Source organism: Heliangelus exortis, chromosome 3 (genome assembly GCF_036169615.1).
Source record: "Heliangelus exortis chromosome 3, bHelExo1.hap1, whole genome shotgun sequence".
NCBI classification, from domain to species: Eukaryota; Metazoa; Chordata; class Aves; order Apodiformes; family Trochilidae; genus Heliangelus; species Heliangelus exortis.
In genome coordinates this window covers 20,540,173-20,557,737 of record NC_092424.1, presented here as the reverse complement: position 1 = coordinate 20,557,737, position 17,565 = coordinate 20,540,173, and the positions used below count along the sequence as shown (strand labels likewise).

General features: G+C 38.3%; 1 protein-coding gene across 2 annotated transcripts in view; it reads left to right on the top strand.

The window, feature by feature from the left end:
• Positions 1 to 17,565, top strand: part of EML4 (EMAP like 4) — a 158,062-nt gene that overhangs the window by 17,181 nt on the left and 123,316 nt on the right. The gene's annotated exons all lie outside the window — the stretch shown is intronic.

The window sequence follows — 17,565 nt, the reverse complement described above, 5'->3', positions numbered from 1 at the left end:
GCTCTTACCCTCCTGCCCTGGGCTGCTTGACCCCCACAGGGAATGCCTGAATAATGTTTCACATCCTTATTAGTGCTTGTTTGCTTATTCTTTTAGATAGGGCACTAGGTTATCCCAAGATAATTCAGAATGAATATTGCAATTCTTACAGTGCATGTCTATTTGTGTTTTTGTGGTGTTTTCCTTGGGTTTTTTTGTTGTGGTGTGGTTTGGTGTGGTTTGTTTGTCTGTTTTTTCATTTTGTTTAATTTAGTACTTCCTCACAGTTTTAACAGTATTTTGTAAGTCAGTGTTGTAGGAAATAAGAACTGTACCCATGTCAATGTATTCTTTGTTTGTAATTTCACTCAGAGCATCACATGGGGTCCATGCATGGTTTGTTGGTAACATAGATGAAGGGCTTGGCATCCAAAGTGCCTTTTCTAAGTCGATTTTTCATCTTCATCCTCCCTGGTTTTATTTCTGCTGCTGGAGTCAAATTTATGGAGGTGAATAAAGGCTATGTACTGTATTTACTTGATGGCAACAGGAGGATTTAGTCTTGGCCATGACAATTACACAGTCAGAGTATCTGGAAAACTCATTCTAATTTCTAAGAACTTTACTACTTAAGGCTAAAATTGTTTTTATTGATTATTTGGGAGTCATATGAAGTGTAAATTAGTATATTCAAATCCTTCTGACTTTTAAGCCTCTATAAGCTTGCCTCAACGACTTTAAACAGGTCGTTAAGGAAAGAGATTCTTCATATGCCTTTATGAGGCATTAGCTCTTTGTGTCTCCAGAATGTGGGTTTTCTGTATGTAATGTAAGAAAACAGTTCTGTTGATAAGTCCTTTGTGCAACAAGTGTAAATAAAATTTCAGCATTTTTAAAAAAATCCAAATTAATTTCAACCAATGTGGCAAGTATGCTCAATACCGGAAAGAAATCATCTTGGTTTCTCAAGAAGCATCATGGTTTTTATCATCTTTAGGAAGAAGTGCAACTTGAGTAAAATAGTTTCTGGAGTACAGAACCTACTGTACAGTGCTATTTCTGAAATGCTGCTAGGAAAGAGGCCAGGATTAGAAGGAGAGCAAAATTTAGCAGTATTGAGGACTGGGATTGCAAATGGTAAGCATTTTCTCATGCTTGTGACTGTACTGTTCTTGCGCAGCAGTATTTTAAAATGTTCAGAGGAGGGATAACATGAGGTGCCTTTTTGGGCTCAGGTACTTTTAGACTTTTTTTTTTTAATTCTGTATTTTTAAAAAGGGTTTTGTCACTTTTCTATGAAACCTATGCCCTGGCTCTCCAACATTTTAGAGGGAAACAGTTCTGTGCAGCTAGATACTCACATTGACTGGTTTGTTCCACTCACTATGTAAGTTTACATGTTCAGAAGCCCTTGCATATAAGTAGGAAGACATTTCCATGCAGTTGTTTTGAGAAACCAATGAATGAATGAGCTTTTGCAATACTAGTCTTGTAGACAAGTCACTATTATAAGAAGCCCCTCAGAAATGCTGCTCTGCAAATGAAATCATACCTACTGTTTGATCAGATTTAGAATTAAAGATCACTTACTTGGGGAGCAGTTAACCTGGAAAACCTGCCTTGACACGTCAGGTTGGTTTTACTGCACATGTTCTTTGGATGCTTTGTAAATTTTTTTTTTAGTTTTAAATAGCTGATGTAGCAGCAGTGAGGCATCGTCTGGTATTTTTTAAGCTCTGTGATCATCCCTATGCATCAGGGTTTCAGGAAGACAGTGTCACCACACCCACCAGCAGCTCCCTCTTCTCTGGGGACTCCTTTTCCTCATATTTCCTATGATGCCTGTGGGATTCAGCTATTCAGAAGCATTTGTTTGACTCATTCTGCGAGACGAAAGGATTTTGCTCAAGTTGGAAGCCTATGAGCCATCTGCCAACCTCTGTGCCCTTATGAGGGATGGGGGCCTGGGGCCAGGGGCCAGGTTGTGTGGATGCACTTGAGATTGTGGAGTAACTCATGGTATAAACTCTGGTTTTTAGCAGAAATGCTAAGATGGCTCAGTTATGCTAGTGCCAGTTTCCTGTGTAGAACTTCAGGAAGGTGTCTGTGGGCTATCGTATAGAGAGCTTTAAAAATGACTGAACCAGTTACATTCAATCTGTACAGAAATTGTATTTGGGTAGAAATTAGATGTGAAGAGCACAGGCCCATGTGAAAGTTATTTGCTAGAGCTATGAAGAATTGAAATTCAGAGTAAGGTAAGGGGAGGCTGTAACAGGAGGTGTGGTTGCCTCCCCAGTGTATCCTTCCACACAAGCACATGGAGTTCCTTCAGGTGAACATAGGCTGGCAGAGGACAAAGGGCAGTGTTATGTCTCTTAAGTAGGTGCTTAATTAATGTATTACATTAATCTTTGTAAAGATGAAGATATGTGAAGGAGACTGCATTAGGGGCTATTACAAAGTATTGTCAATGTATTCCTAAAAGGAGATGGCAGCGGTGGCTTTTGTTTACTTTAGAAGTAAGGATTAATTCAGGAAACACCAAATGTTAATACAAGCACGAGATCCATGATGTCCTCTCATTACAGAATTATGGATTTCTAAAAAATGCAGTAATTTTTATGCTATGTGAACAGCATCTAGTCTGACTTCTTTATAGTCTAGATTGCAACAGGCACTTGCAATAATCCAAATGTGTTGAAAGATAAGGTTAGGTATTGCATAAAAATCCTGAGTATTGTTGAATGACAAAGCTTTGTGATACAGTTAATTTCTTCACAAGGAAGTTGCTCTCTGCTAACATGCTATGGCTTTTGACTCAGATGTGGAATACATGGATAATTTCTGGTCTGAAAGGCACCTTTTGATTACTTTGTCTGTATGGATGTGTGTGAAATTTGTAGTTTGAGACCTCTGAAGAGGAAAGTGGTAGGTATGTTCTTGATTCTGCAAAAAGTTGAAGCACCTGAGTAAAACTGCAAATGAGGAGTTGTAACTTTTTAAAATTAGCTGTAGGCAGCTGTTCTCAGGTTAAACATCTTAAATATATAGAAGGGTACTGTGAAATGTTTCAGATTTTTTTTCCCTCTAACTGAATTAAAAAAATATTTCCCCAACTTTTTTTGGCGGTCTAATCTATTTACTTGATTTGTCCACATAAGAAAACACTGAGTGACATAAGGAGACCACCACTACAAAAGAATGTAGTTGTGCATTTAACAATCCTTGATATTTTTACTAGACATATAAAACTCTAACTTGTATAACCTTCCTGGTTTAATGAACGGTGATGTCAATTCTGGATGCAACTATGTATTTTCTTTTCTTTTTGTGATTTTTCTTTTTTTCTTACATGTATGTTTGTATAAATTGTACCTAGCTCAGTAATTTTATGTACAACTCACACAGAAACTCTTAAAGTAATTGTGAGGGGCTATGTTTTCCTTATGTCTGAATAGACATTCTAATGGTTGAGTCCCCTCTCTGCAACATGTCTCAACCTCCCTTTTTAATTGCAGACCTTTTAGTGCATAGTTTATCCAGGATTTGAACTCGTAGCTTTCATCCAAGTCTGGTCACCTTAGTCTGCTTGGCGTGCTTGTGGGTTTCTTTTACTTACAAATGCCCACAAGTAAACAACTTGGAGCAAGGGAATATTTTTTTTGGCATTGTAGTGCTGGACAATCCTGTTTTCTTTCATGTCCCTTCCTTCTACCCCTACTCCCCCACCCCCCCCAGGCTATCAGCATTTCCTATATCAGGATGAGATTTAGACTCTGCAGTAAACAGCACCCTATTAACCCCCTGCAATACGCAGTTCCCAAGTGAAAATAAAAGTCCTCAAAATAGTGGCTTTCAAATGAAAATAGTATTTTCAATAGAGTAGATGTGTGTTTTGTAATTGAAGGAAGCAGGAAGATCAGTGTGAGTGAAAGCCAACTTATTACTGACTTTCATCTTAACTTCAGGCTCTACTGGCACTGAAATTATTTACCAGTGTAGGTTCTTCCTTCTGGTTGCACCTTGTTAGCCAAACTGAATTATGGCCAGGTTCCAGTCTTTGTAGTAAGTTTCGGTTATTCTCCTAAAGGTAACATTGGACTTCAGACACACAGTATCTTAATTATATTTATTGGCAAAAAGCAATAGTTACTGGTGTAGTCATTTGTACAGTAGACTGGTTTCACATTTTTCAAAAAGGTGGTATCCTTCCATCCAGTCCTGACTTAAACCATCAGACACTGAGATAACCAGTCTCTAACCCTTGACAGGCTGAGAGTTGGGGTTGTTCAGCCTGGAGGAGAGAAGGTTCCAGGGACACCTTATAGCAAACTGCTAGTCCTTGAAGGGGTCCTAGAGGGACTTTTCAGAAGGGCATAGGGATAGGACAAAGGGGTAATGCTTTTAAGCTGTAAGAGGGTAGATTTAGGTTAGGCATTAGGCAGAAATTCTTTAGCATGAGGGTGGTGAAATACTAAAGTAAGTTGCCCAGGGAGGTTGAGGTTGTGGCTGTCCCCTCCCTGGAAGTGTTCAAGGCCAGTTTGGATGGGGCTTTGAGTGACTTACTCTAGTGGGAGGTGTCCTTGCTTAAGTGGGGGAATTGGAGCTCGGTGATCTTTAAGGTCCCTTCCAACCTAAGCCATTCTATGGTTCTACAATTCCATAGGAGACTTTGTGGTGAGGACTGTCCACCAACATAATTTTCATTTGCCATAGAAATTACCACAGCTGACTTTTACTGAGTTTTTTTTCAATGTGCAATAAAAACACAGTGGGTGAGATCTGCTCTGCTTGATGGGGCTCTGTTGATAAACATCAGCTGAATTTCTGACCCAGCATGTCCAGTGCTCTCAGTTCCCAAACATAGTTGTACTGGCTCTGTGAGACACCAAGAGGACAGATTGGAGGAAAGTTTGTTATATCAGCTGTGTTACAGAAAATCTATTTTCCCTGGGCTATTTGCTACACATTTTTTTATCGTTATTTGGCTAGCTATTGGATGTTTTTATTTCAACAAACAAGTTTGTTCTCCCAAGTTTCTCTCAAGATGTTCTACAGTCGAGTACTGGCTCTGACTGATAAAATGAGCAATACCTACATATTTAGGCATCAGGATTTTGTCAAATGTGTTGATAAATCAGTCACTGAATTGTGATTTCACAGTAGGAGGGCACCTTAAAAAAGAAATGTCAATTTCACAACACGTTCATCCCAGATGTTTGCTTTCTTTCAAGCAGCTTTACTACCAATACCTGCTACCTGTGTCTGTCAGTCAGGGGTGAGCTGCAAGAAGGTTATGATCTGCTGTGTATAAGGTAGAAGTCCTTATGTACAGATACATCAAAAAAACTGTGTGTTTCTGGATCTTTTTTTTCCTGGAGTTTTGACCCAGCATTTTAGAGCATCTACTGACAAGGGTATATCAAAAGACTGTAGAGTAGATCTATTCCTGCATTTTGGCTGGCAGTGCATTTTGGCTTGCTGGTATATTACATTTGTAATCCTATACCAGGCATATGCTCCTAGAATAGATCATAGAATCACTGAAAAATGTGGGTTAGGACCTCTGGAGGTCATCAGGCCCAACACCCCCAAGCACTGGCTTCAAAGACAGATTGTGTTACTTGGGGTCTTGCTCCAGTTGAGTTTTGAATATCTCCAAGGATGGAAAGGCTACTGCTCTGGGAACATAGGGGAAAAAACTGCTCTTCATTGAGAGTGGTTGAGAGATAAAACAGGTTGCTGAATCCGAGTTCCCCTTGCTGCACGTTGTGATGCTCTTCTTCTGGATACCCCCTTTCTTTGTATCCCAGGAAAGGGTTTGGCATGCTCTCTTCTAGCCTCTATTCCTCAAAGTAGTGAAGAGTAGAGCTGGATCCTGGTTCTCATGGACCTTGCTCATACATCATGTGTTGCAGCCTCCTTAGCATCCTAATGGCTCTCCACTGGGCCCTCTCCAGTTGGCCAATCTCCACTATTTTAAGGGACTTCAAACTGGACGTGTGACTAGCTCCACCCAGAAGGAAATAAGAATTTCCACCAACCTTTTGGCTCCACTTTTGCTCGTACATCCCAGTGTGTGGTCAGTCTTGGTTGCAGCAAGGGTACTTTGCTGACCTCTGTTCAGTTTGTCCCTGTGGATCCCCAGATCCTCTCTGCTGCTCCCCTGAGCCTGCACTGCTCTCTGGGGTTTTCCTGGCACTGCTGCAAGACTTTGGGTTTATCTTTGTGGATATTGTGAGACTTCTGTCAAACCAGTCTTCCAGTTTGTCACCTGATGCAGGGGAGTGGCAGCCCTACTCTCCACTGTTACAGTCCTCCCCAGTTTGGTGTGATCCATAAATAGGATGAAAGTGTGCTCATCACATTGACCAGACAAAGTAGTATTAATCTTGGTACTGACCCATGAAGGCCACCACTTGAAGTTGGATGCCAGATGGACCAATGACACTTGGACAAGAACCATTAGAATATTACCACTGCATTTGAAACCTGATGACTCAATTTTTAGGTTTGTTTTGGTTTTTTTTGTTTTTTTTTTACAAGTGGCATTTTTTTTTACCATATTCATGTGGCAAGTGGTATATTCAAATTGATTGAACTGGAAAGAATTTAAAGAGAATTGTAATTTTTCTAGTACTAATTTACATTGATTGAGCTTCATTGCACTGGTTGTGTGTGAAGGACCTTTAAAAGAAAAGCAATTGAGGAAGAGTGGTTTTAAGGGAAACATATGACAATAAAAGAACAATGTATCAGGAGGCTCCAGCATATTGGAACTATTTTAAAATAATTTTTGCTTTAAAATCACTGAAGTTTTAAAGTCACCTTAATGTATGATTTTTTTTTTTTTTTTCCCTATAAGATGTGACAGACTCTTCCAGAGGTGGTAGCAAATCATTGTTAGACCTGATTTGTGAATTTATCTGACAACAAACTGGGGTTTGGTTTGGATAACCCCAAGGTCTATCAGCATGGCTGTCCTGGAAGACTTGAGCTCATCTGAGAGGTGAAAGTCAGGGCTGGGCAGGGGGTCAGTGAGACAGCTGTAGTGGGTGTTAAGGAGTCACAGAGGAATGTCATGGAGCATGACATTGTCATGGAGTGACAAGTTTCTAGCTCAGGAGCAGCTGACATCTGTGAGCTCTGTGGAGCTGTCTCCCACCATCTGCATCTGAGGGATGGAGTTGTGGATCAGAGTGAAGACTCCGTAGGCAGAGGCAGGTTTCCAGCATTGCACAGCAGTTTTAGTGCTGGAAGACTTCTGTCCAGCAGCCCAGTTTGAAGGGAAGATTCCTATGAAAGTCCTGCATTGTGTTGCTTGCAGGGATTTTTTTTTTTTTTTTTTTTTTTTTTTTTTTTACACCTCTGTTCCTGCTCTCCCGTCTGTCCATCACCCTCCCTTCCTCAACCAACTAACCAGGGACCACCACCATCTGCTGCATTGACAGGCACCTGTGTTGAAACCAGCATCTGGTATTTCAAATACATACACACAACTGTGCCTAATTAAGCTAAATCTTTCCATCATGCCTTAGTATATTTATTTTGCTAACCTCACTGCTAACTTTATGCATTTTCTTTTTAAATTTTGCTTAGGAAAACTTTGCACAATAACTCAGATGCATTTGAATGACTTCTAACTAAGCCAAGCAGCTTTGATTTTCAAAAGGTACACAAGTATCTTGACTTTGCAAGTGGGCAAGCTTTTGATAAATGAATTAGATGAATTTTGATAAATGAATTTCCATAAATATCCATGGAAAATCTTTTCTATGGGGCATCTTGATCAAGGAACAGTAATTGCCATTATGCCAGTAATGGTCAGAATATCACCTGCAAAAGTAAATTTAGTGGCAGAGACCAGAATTACTCTTCTGGAAATAAGAAATATATTGTTAATAATAATTTGAACCTGACTTTTTTTTTTTTTTTTTTTTTTTGTCCTTAATGTTTCATATAATTTATTTGAGGGTTATAATAAAGCTGTGTAGCTTTTTCTGTCGAAATACATCATCTTTTTTTTTCTTAAACAAAATAAAACTATCCTAAGAATCCTTTCATTGAATTTGGAAAAAAATTCTTCCAAGGTATGAATTCATTTATTTGTACATGGTACTCAGTATATTGACTTGTCAAACATAAAAGAGGTGTTGACCTTTTGTTCTTGAACACTCGAGTTTGCTGGAAGCACAGAATAAAATCATGATCTATTGCTCAAGTAGCTGGACATATAGACTGATGCCAGCAGAAATGCTTAAAATTAATAGAATGACTTCATTTTTGAGTAAAAGCCTGCCTGCTGGACTTTGAGGAGTAGTCACTCTCCTAAAACTAATCTGCTGTCAAATACAGGGAAAAAATGATACCTATCAACTTGCATGCTGGAAGATGTGTGTTGTTTTGTTGTGTTTCTGGGGCTTTTTTTGTTTGTTTTTTTTGTTTTGATTTTTTTTTCTGTTTTTGATTTTGAATTTTGATTTTTTCATTGTTGACATTGGAAAGTGAGTGGGAATTTTGTTCCTCCCCATCTTACTGTGGTTGAATGTGGAATTGGGCAGCAAGCTGCATGTGATATCTTCCAAGTTCACCTTTAACTGCTGTTGCAGCAGGAGAGGGCTTTGGTGTTGGGCAGTATGGGGCACGGTTTTGAGAGTGAAAAGCCTGTATAGGGCTGGGAATTTCCCTTATGGTGCTGCAGGCAGAAATAATTTATTCTGTTTTCACTGGAGATCTTTGTAGTGACTTATTCATGATCACCTGCAGTCTTCAGGTTTTTAACACAAGTCAGTGACTGTAGTTTAGAGAAGAGCACTAATTTTCAAGCATTTGTGTTGATCATTTGGTACCTGTGCCCCTGGAACTAGCCCTTGATTTGCAGTTATAAAGGTGTTTAAAGCATCTTGGTCCATCAAATCTGTTTGAAATGTAAAACACAAGTTAATGTTGGAGAACATAATTACTATTCTAATAATTGCTAGTAATCTAGTCATTACTTTGCAGCTGCACCAGTTTGAGGAAAACTTGTGGTGAGCTTTTGGTTAATTTGTCTTCTGTGATGTTAGAAAGAAGCACGGAAAATTTGTGATCACAATCAGACTGTGATCTGTAAGCTTCTTGGATGGAGCTACTGGGCTTTCAGACAGGGCAGTTCCACTGCATGAGCCAGTGGTGGCATTGGGATCCAAAACTCAGTTTTTCAGAACACAGCTTTGTAAGAAATTCCAGAAGAATCGTCTTCATCTCCTTGTCTGTGGGGTTTTACACAGTACAGACAGAACTATACTTAAGAGGGCACTAGCTAGATTAAGAGCTTGGTTTTTTACTGACAGCATCACATTCATGCTAAATAGAGGTCTTTAACCAAAAGCCTCTTTAGACATGAAAATACTCCTGTGGCTTTTGCATGTGGTACTGTGTATTATCACATAATGACATAAAAGCTTTGCTTTTTCATTTATCTTTTTAATATTTTTCCCCTCATGCACTAAACAGCATGGTATGGTATAAGTATGGTATAAATTCTATACTTTTTGTCAGTTCTGTTGGTTTAAATGTTAGTAAAAGCTTTGAGAAAATTGCGAGATCCTTTTATTGTGGCCCAGCAAAACCACTGGTCTCTCACAGGACACTGAGCCTTAAATGCAAGTTTTGGATTATGTATGCCTTTATTTTTGTGAGGCTGTGATGTAGCTTTCTGTTTGTTTTGTTTGTTGGTTGGTTTGTTTTCATTTGTGGTTTTTGGTTTTGTATCTTTTTTTGGTTTTGTTTTTGTTTGAAGTTTTTTTCGTATCTGGTGTTCTTGTAGGTGAATTTATAATTAATTTTTTTTAATTCAAGGCCTTGCATAATTTCAATAGATTCCATGTTTTCAGCATATGTAAGGCAGTGGTTTCTTAACTAAAATTACCTGAGCTCTGAAAGCATTGGACTATAAAGCCTTGTCAGGAAGAAAACTGATGATGAATTTAATATGAGTATTGAGCTTGTCTTTGTAATGAGCTGCTGAAACAGAAATGAAAAATTTTGTGGGTTTTTTGGAGCAGAAATTTGCCACTTTCCTGTTAGCACAGTGGTCTTAGCTGAGGCTGCCTAAACAGCTTTGTAATGCAGGAGTTCTTGGGATTTTCTGTTGTATGGATGCTGGTGCTCAGTCCGTAACTCTGTTACATTTTACATTCAGTGAACATTGTGGTAGAAAAAGGAAGATGAAACTAAAAGCCTACAGTGGAAAAAATAGCTTGCTTTTTTTTTCCTTTTCTGTAGATTACATCAAGGAATTCCCAGAACTTGTCAGAAAAAAGTAGGAGCATAGCTAGAGTTAAAATGAAAGAATAAATGGAGTTAAAAAGAGGACTGGGGCTAAAACTAAAGGCAATGTAAGAAGTCTTCTCTCTGACTTCTGTGTCATCAGTCCCCCAAATTCATCCAGTTAAGACAGTTCAGTCACTTTCATCATGAAGCAAAAGAAAAATACAGAAGTTTCCACAACCTTCCTGGGTTTTTTTTGTTTGTTTTGGTTTTGTTTTCTTACAGATTTGAAGTACTGACTGAAGTTTAATTTGCTTTGTGTATGTATATATGTATGTCTATGTAAAATTCAGACTGCAAATAATAGTTTGTAGCATCAGAACTTAAAAATCTCCCTTGGTAATGCATTAGGTTTTTTTCTCCCCCACCATCTCTTGCTCTGCTCCCCTGGCTGGGCTGCTGCATTTTCTTATTTCCCCCAGGTGCAGGCAGGTGCTTAAAACAACTTGCTGGCAGGGACCAGTGGCTTTTTCCTCTTTGTTGGCAGGATTTGGTGAGCTCACATGCACATTTACTCCAGGAGCTGGGAAATGATGTTGCAAATTGTTCCAGTCAGGTTTTTGTGAGTAATCTCAAGCCTCCCATATCTGTATTGTCTCAAGGTTTTCTGTTGTTAATTGATTCAGTTGTGTGAAGCTGTGACAGCTACGATAAGCTTTACCATTTTTACTTCCAGTTAAATATTTACAATATGGTCTTTTCACTGTATGTGGCTTGAAAGTCAGATGGTGAATCTATGAATGTATTTGTTTAACCATCTGTAGCCAAGTACAATAAGCACATACTGTAAGTCCAGTGGTAGTTATCCTGTCTAGGAAGCATGCAGAATTCTTCCATATTGGAAGATTATTTTAATATTCTCTTGATGTAACTTGGGGCAGTAGAGAGGTGGATCCCTGTGCTAAAAATAGTAAAGGAAGATGTGTGTGTTATGTTGCATCAGTTTGAAGAAAGCTTAAAATAATGTGTTATGGTCAGAATCACAGAATGGTTTGGGTTGGAAGGGACATAAGAGACCATCTCATTCCCACCCCTCTTCATGGGCAGGACACCTACTATTAGAATAGGTTAATCAAAGCCCCATCCAGCCTGGCCTTGAACACTTCCAGGGAGAGGGTGGCCACAACTTCCCTGTTCCAGTGTCTCACCACCCTTCTATTGTGCAAGAACACGTCTCGTTCAGTTTCTTCTCTAAAGACTATTCACAGGTTTGCTGCTTCAAACAACACACACACTCAGCCCATGTACGAACGCAGAAATAGTTCATGTGGAGAAAGCTGTGTTCATCATTCAGGTTATAAAAGAACTCATCCATTTTTTAAATTTAAATTCAGGAGGATGTTCAGGTGCAACTTACATTGCACCAAGGAAAATGAAAGAATCTGTAAATATTAACAAATGGTGCAAGTAAGAGGTGGCTTGAAATGTCTCAGAACAAAACAAGTTTGTTTGGAGCTTCTCACTACATGAAAGGTCTGGTGCTTTGTTTACATGGGAAAAAGAAGTAGTGTTAGATTTAACTAAAATACAGTGTTTTGAATTTGTTTTCTTTGATGTTATCCCTGGCATAATAAAAAAAATGTGCTTTCTGAAAAGGTTGCTAGGAGTCCACGTTCTTTCTTTTGTTTCTTTTTTCCCCATGGAAGGGAACAGGAGAATGGAAGTGTAATGCGAAAAGGTTTTTGGGAATAGGAGTGCCTGCGGGGTTTGTTTTGTTTGCTTGGTTTACAAGTGAAATAATATAAGGATGTTTTGGCAGGTCTGGAGTTCTGGGATGTCAAGGCTTATTGTATTGCTTACCTTGTAAATGATGCCTTACTGCCCGTTCACAGGGCAGGACAAAAAGTTAAGCAATTGGGTACAGGATGGGGGAAATCATTCTGACACTGAAGTAATTCTAACCCTCAGCTTGCTCTTTCGGAAAGAGATTATCTGTAAAGAGATGTTATTAAATATTTTCCAAGTAGAACTGATAGTTTTACTGTGTTTGAGTCAATATCTAAATACACATTCTAATATCTTTTTGCATAGGCAGTGGAGCAAATTAATCCATTTTGTGGAAAGACTCATTGTGAGCTTCTTTATTTTAACTGGCTGTAACAGGATCGATCTGAAATAATAGGTCTCTTGATTTCTGTGTGATGGAGCCAGAATCTCTTGGTTGTGACTTCTGGAGATTCAGCAATCAATTAATCATTCCTCAAATAATGATGATGTATTACTGGATGTACTTGCTCATAAGTTGACTTAAGGAACTGCAGTATGAAATATCTTGTACAACTTCCACAAGAGGTGCTTAAAAATAACTACACATTCCTCTTTTCTGTTTTGCTTCAGTTGTAAAATAATATTTTTGTTACCAGTTTGGTGAGTTTTGTGTTTTTCTTATATATATATCTAGTTGATCTTTTAAAAAAGAGCATAAATGGTTGCTTCCAGTAGACTAAGTAGCTATTGAGCTAAATGTTTAAAGCTTAGCTTGGAGATGTGATATTAAATTATAACTTTAAACATATATAACATAAATGAACTGTCAGCTCCTATATCTGAGAAATTTATTTATTATCTACTCTGTGATTTGCTTAGGTGTAAAGAAAAAATACTGGCATAGTTAAGAAGAAAAAGCAATGAAAATGATATTAATCACTTACACACACGAGTTTGTGTCTTCTGTCTCCAAGCAGGTATTTTCCTGCTGAGGTCTCTCCAGTCTGGACCTTGCTTGGTGCAATACATCACTGCTCACTCCAGTCCTTCTCCTTTACCCTTCTAAAACAGATGGGAGCTGGCTGTAAACCACTGAGATCCTTTTGTCTTTCCCATGCTCATTGCTCTGATCTTCATCTGCGTTGAAACTAATTACATGCAGGTATCTAAATCCATCTGACTTGAGTAACCAGGCTATTGGAAATAGCATGTCAGGCTGTGGGATTGCATTTAAAAAAGCATCAGTGGATAGTAGTGATAGTCTGTACTTTATGTTACTTTGTTTGGGAGGTGCTAAAGCATATAATAGGTGTGCTTGGAAAAATAGCATTGCATTTAACTTTGAAGAGAAAAGAAGCTGAAGAAATTGTTTTGGAGTATGATTGTACTATTACAGGGGAAGCATAGTACAGAAAGTTGTGTTTTTACCCAGGTGGCTTATTCATGATCTAAGAAAGAGGGAATAGGTAGGCATGAGTAGAAATGATACCATACCTAATAGTTGATATTCTGTTGAACACTACCCTACAGTTAAATATAAATCAAAATATTTTTTTTGTGGCTTGAACTTTACGTAAAGTTATAGGGGCTTATTCACGAGCCCATTCCTCTTTACCTTTATTTTTTAATGTAGAGTCCAAGGTCTTACTTATTTTCAAAACTTCTGTGTACACAGTGAATGTTCTCAGCCTTAACTAGTTACTGATACAGAAGGTATCAGAGGTATAGAGTTGTACTTTAATGTTTGGGGTGTTTTTGCTTATATGAATATTTTTATCATACTTCATCCTGGCTAGCTGTAGAATTTTAAATCTTCCTTTTGAACAATATTTTCCATTTTTATGTCTCACTACTCCTAGTTTCTTATTGCTGAGCATGAAGGAGGAGGATTTTTTTTTCTTTTTCAGTTTAAGAGCTATTTTATACAATTCTGCATTAAAAGGCATTTACTGGATTTCTGTAGTACTTACTTATCTGGCAAGATGAGCTAAAGCTGCTCAACATGCTTTAACAGGTTCCTGCAGTTCTGAATGCCTGCCTGCCTTTTGTATGCAGTAAGTACACAGGCAGCTGATTGGGGTTGGCTGGGTTCTGCTACATCAGTGGTAGTTATTTAAACTTAGACATGTCAGCTGTGGTTAAAATAAAAATATAAAAATCAATTAACATTTTAGAAAGGCTTTCCTCTTCCATCTTCACTTTCCCTTATTTAAAGTGAAAGCAGATTAACTCAGAGTCAAAAATGTTTTGAAAATCTTTGTTATGGGCAAAGGAAGCTTAGCCATTATGTTTGTCTTTTTTACATATAATAAGTTTTTCTAAATATTTTCCTAAATAATGCAAGAGTACTTCTGAAGTGATAAGGTAACTAGTGCAGGGGCCAAGCAAGACTGGTGAATTTATAGAGAAAGGATTTAAATCCTGCCCTCCAACCCTTTCCAATCCTGCCCTCCAACCCTGGCATCAATAATTTACCTTGGGAAGGAAAGAAGCTTTAATAATTAAATTTATGTCATAAAAGTTTAAGTAATGTCTGGATTCTGGAAGGATACATATATCTGGAGGGGGGAGAAAAAAAAAAATAAAAAAAAAATAAAAAGACAAAAGAGCAAAAGAGAAGCAGGAAGACAGAGTGGCATACTGAGGTTGAGTCAACAGAGGCCCTTCAGAAAAGGGGAATTCAGCCCCAGCAAACCAATACAGAAGCCCATAAAAATACATCAGACAAGTGTATGGGAAGGAAATCAGAAGGGTGAAAAGTCTACGAAGCAGATGGTCTCCTTTGTAATGTGTCGCTATACAAAAATAGGAAGTAAGGGAAATAGTTCCTCCTCCAGTAGACGGTTAACAGAAGAAATTAGGACTGTTGTGGTGAATATTCTAGTTCTGTGGGGATTTGGGTTTTTGTACTATTAATAGGAATAAATTATTGTCAGGCATTAGGATATTAAATAAAAAGAGGCCTTGAGGTACTTCAGACAGTAGTGTCCTGTAGGATATGATAAGGAATTACAGTAAAATTTGAGGAAGGTGGGTTTGCTGTTTCAAACACATGCATTTTCCTGTCAGTGTGAGCAACATGGTGAGATGACAAAAATTATATATGCATAGTAATTTATTTAATTTGTTAAGACTTGGCAAGCTTATGAAAAAATACAGAGCAACCTGATGAAGCAGCTTGAGTGAGCAATGACGAGACAAGAACAGCACATTGGACTAAGAGGATTTACAGAGGCTTAATTACTGTCTTAATTTGTGAAGGAAGAGCACAGGACAAATGTGAGGTAACAGATAAAAGAGGACCTCGATGTAGACTTTAAATCCAGAATTGGGCAACCAAATTTTAAGTAGATGGAAGAAAGTAGATTGCTTTATCTTGGTGCTTTTCTCCAAGAGATGAAAATCAAAATGGAGTCGGAGAAGCCTATGAGGCAATGGAAAGGTAGAACATCTCCAGTGAAACTAAATCCAAGGAAGAGGAAATACTCCCACCCACACTTTTTTCCTTATCCTTGTTCTCACAGAATTAGTGTTTACATTGAAAAACTCATCCCTTCCACAGGCTGCTGAAGTAGTGAACTCTCCTGAGAATTGAGATAATCCAGACATTTGTATGAGTAGCAAGGAGGAGGTTTTACAGTACATAATCTTTTTTTAGAGAAGTGTAGAATTACCATGTTTGTGGGCATAAGCATGTCTCAGAAGTGTGGGTGGTTTGGTGGGTTTTTTTGCCTTCCAGAAGAAAGCATCTCTCAGTGTGGTACTAACATAACTGGTGAAGCAAATGCTGTCCATTTTTAGAAACGTGATGTAGTTTCACCAGTAGTCTTACCACACTGGATTATTTTTTTTTTTCTGAAATACAGCCCTACCTCATGGCCAGCTTGTGACCTCAGTGCATGTCAAGTTATCCTGAGATGGGAGTAACATTCATTTACTTCCTTTGTAAAAATAAAACAAAACCCAGTCAAATTCTTTGATTTGTATATTGCTCAAGTTTTGCTTGGGAAGATCATCAGGAACATCTTGTTTTGTAAACATATGATTTTTTCTCCCACTTTTAGGAACTTGGTACAAAACTGTAGCATCACTGGAGATTTTATGAGCTCTTAACTCTGTGAATATAAACAGTATTAAGCAGGAATTGCTCTGGCTGAAAACTTAACTGTACAGTTCCAGTGCTTCCAAGCACTAGTGATTGCTGAAACTACATCACCTTCCTTTGCCCAATTCTGGCTACTTTGCAGCTACTGCTGTCACCAGGGAAAAAACTTGTGAGAAGTCAAGATCTGCCCTTTAGAACATAAATTTCCCTATCAGATATGCAAATAAAAATCTGAGTGCTGAGCAAAGGCTGGTGCCTTTAGAGTCAGTCTTGAAGTTGTCAAATACAATTCTTGAATTCTTTCTTCTCTTACTAAAGAGAACTGTAAGTTTGCTGACATCAGGTTGGGTATGTTAGATCTTCTTGTCTCTCCTCGATCTTTCTAAGATCCATTGTGCAGTTTCGAAATATGTAGAAACTATAAACTGAATTTGGAGGACACAGATCTTTTGACAAATCACACTGGAGAACCATTTAGTCTAGTGCATATGTTGACATGGTGAAATCCTAATCAGTTATCATCAGTAAGCATTAAATGGAAAGACGTTTTTCAGAGGGGCTTTAAACATTCTAATGCACTTGACAAATATTCCCCTCTCATTTACTGAGTGTAATGGCACATCTGCAAACTAGTTTATCCTGGATTTGTTGGGTTTTTTTAACCCAGGTTTGTATGACTTCTAGCTGTGTGAATTGCTTGTGCATGTGCATTAAAGTGGAGACCCCACACTTCAAAGTCTGGCTGTTGGTTACACTGGCTATAAAATGGTTTCTTGAGCATGAGGAGGCCTCGTGTCAAAGTGTTATCTCAATGTGTGTTTCGGAGGCTTGCGAAAGGAAGGCACTTAACTTTAACTTTTCTGCTTGGGTTAAAAAAGAAACCACCTTTTACTGCTGTTTGCACTGAATTACGGGAGTTAATCATTGCTTTGTGTAGGTGCATTGAGAGAGAATGTGTTCTCTTGAAGGAAGTAAATCTAACAGACCAAGTTGTTATATTCAGCTCTTTGTGCTCGGTGAGATCTTTCAGGTATGATTTTCTTGTGTTAGGAGTATTTTTATAGCCAGTAATCACCGGTGAGCAGTGTTTTTCTAAAGCTGCTGTTGCAGTAGTTGTTGTGTGTTCTGAAGAATGGTAAAGCTAAAATGTGGCTGTGCATCCTGAAGCATAATTAAATGTACTGGATCAGCACCCACAGGAACTCACATTTGTTAAAGGCAAAAAAATTACAGAAGTTGCATAGTTTGCTTCATTAGTCCTCAGTGTTTGGTTGGCAGCATTCAGTTCACAGTAACTGAGGGAGGAATATGTGAATGAATGGAAAGAAACTGCTGCATTCAACAATTGTGCAGGAAAGTCCATAATGATAGTTCCCATACAAAGCATCACCCTCAGTATGAGAACATACACGTGGTGTGTCTAGTCCCATGCCTTGTATTTAACTTCACATGTCATCAGC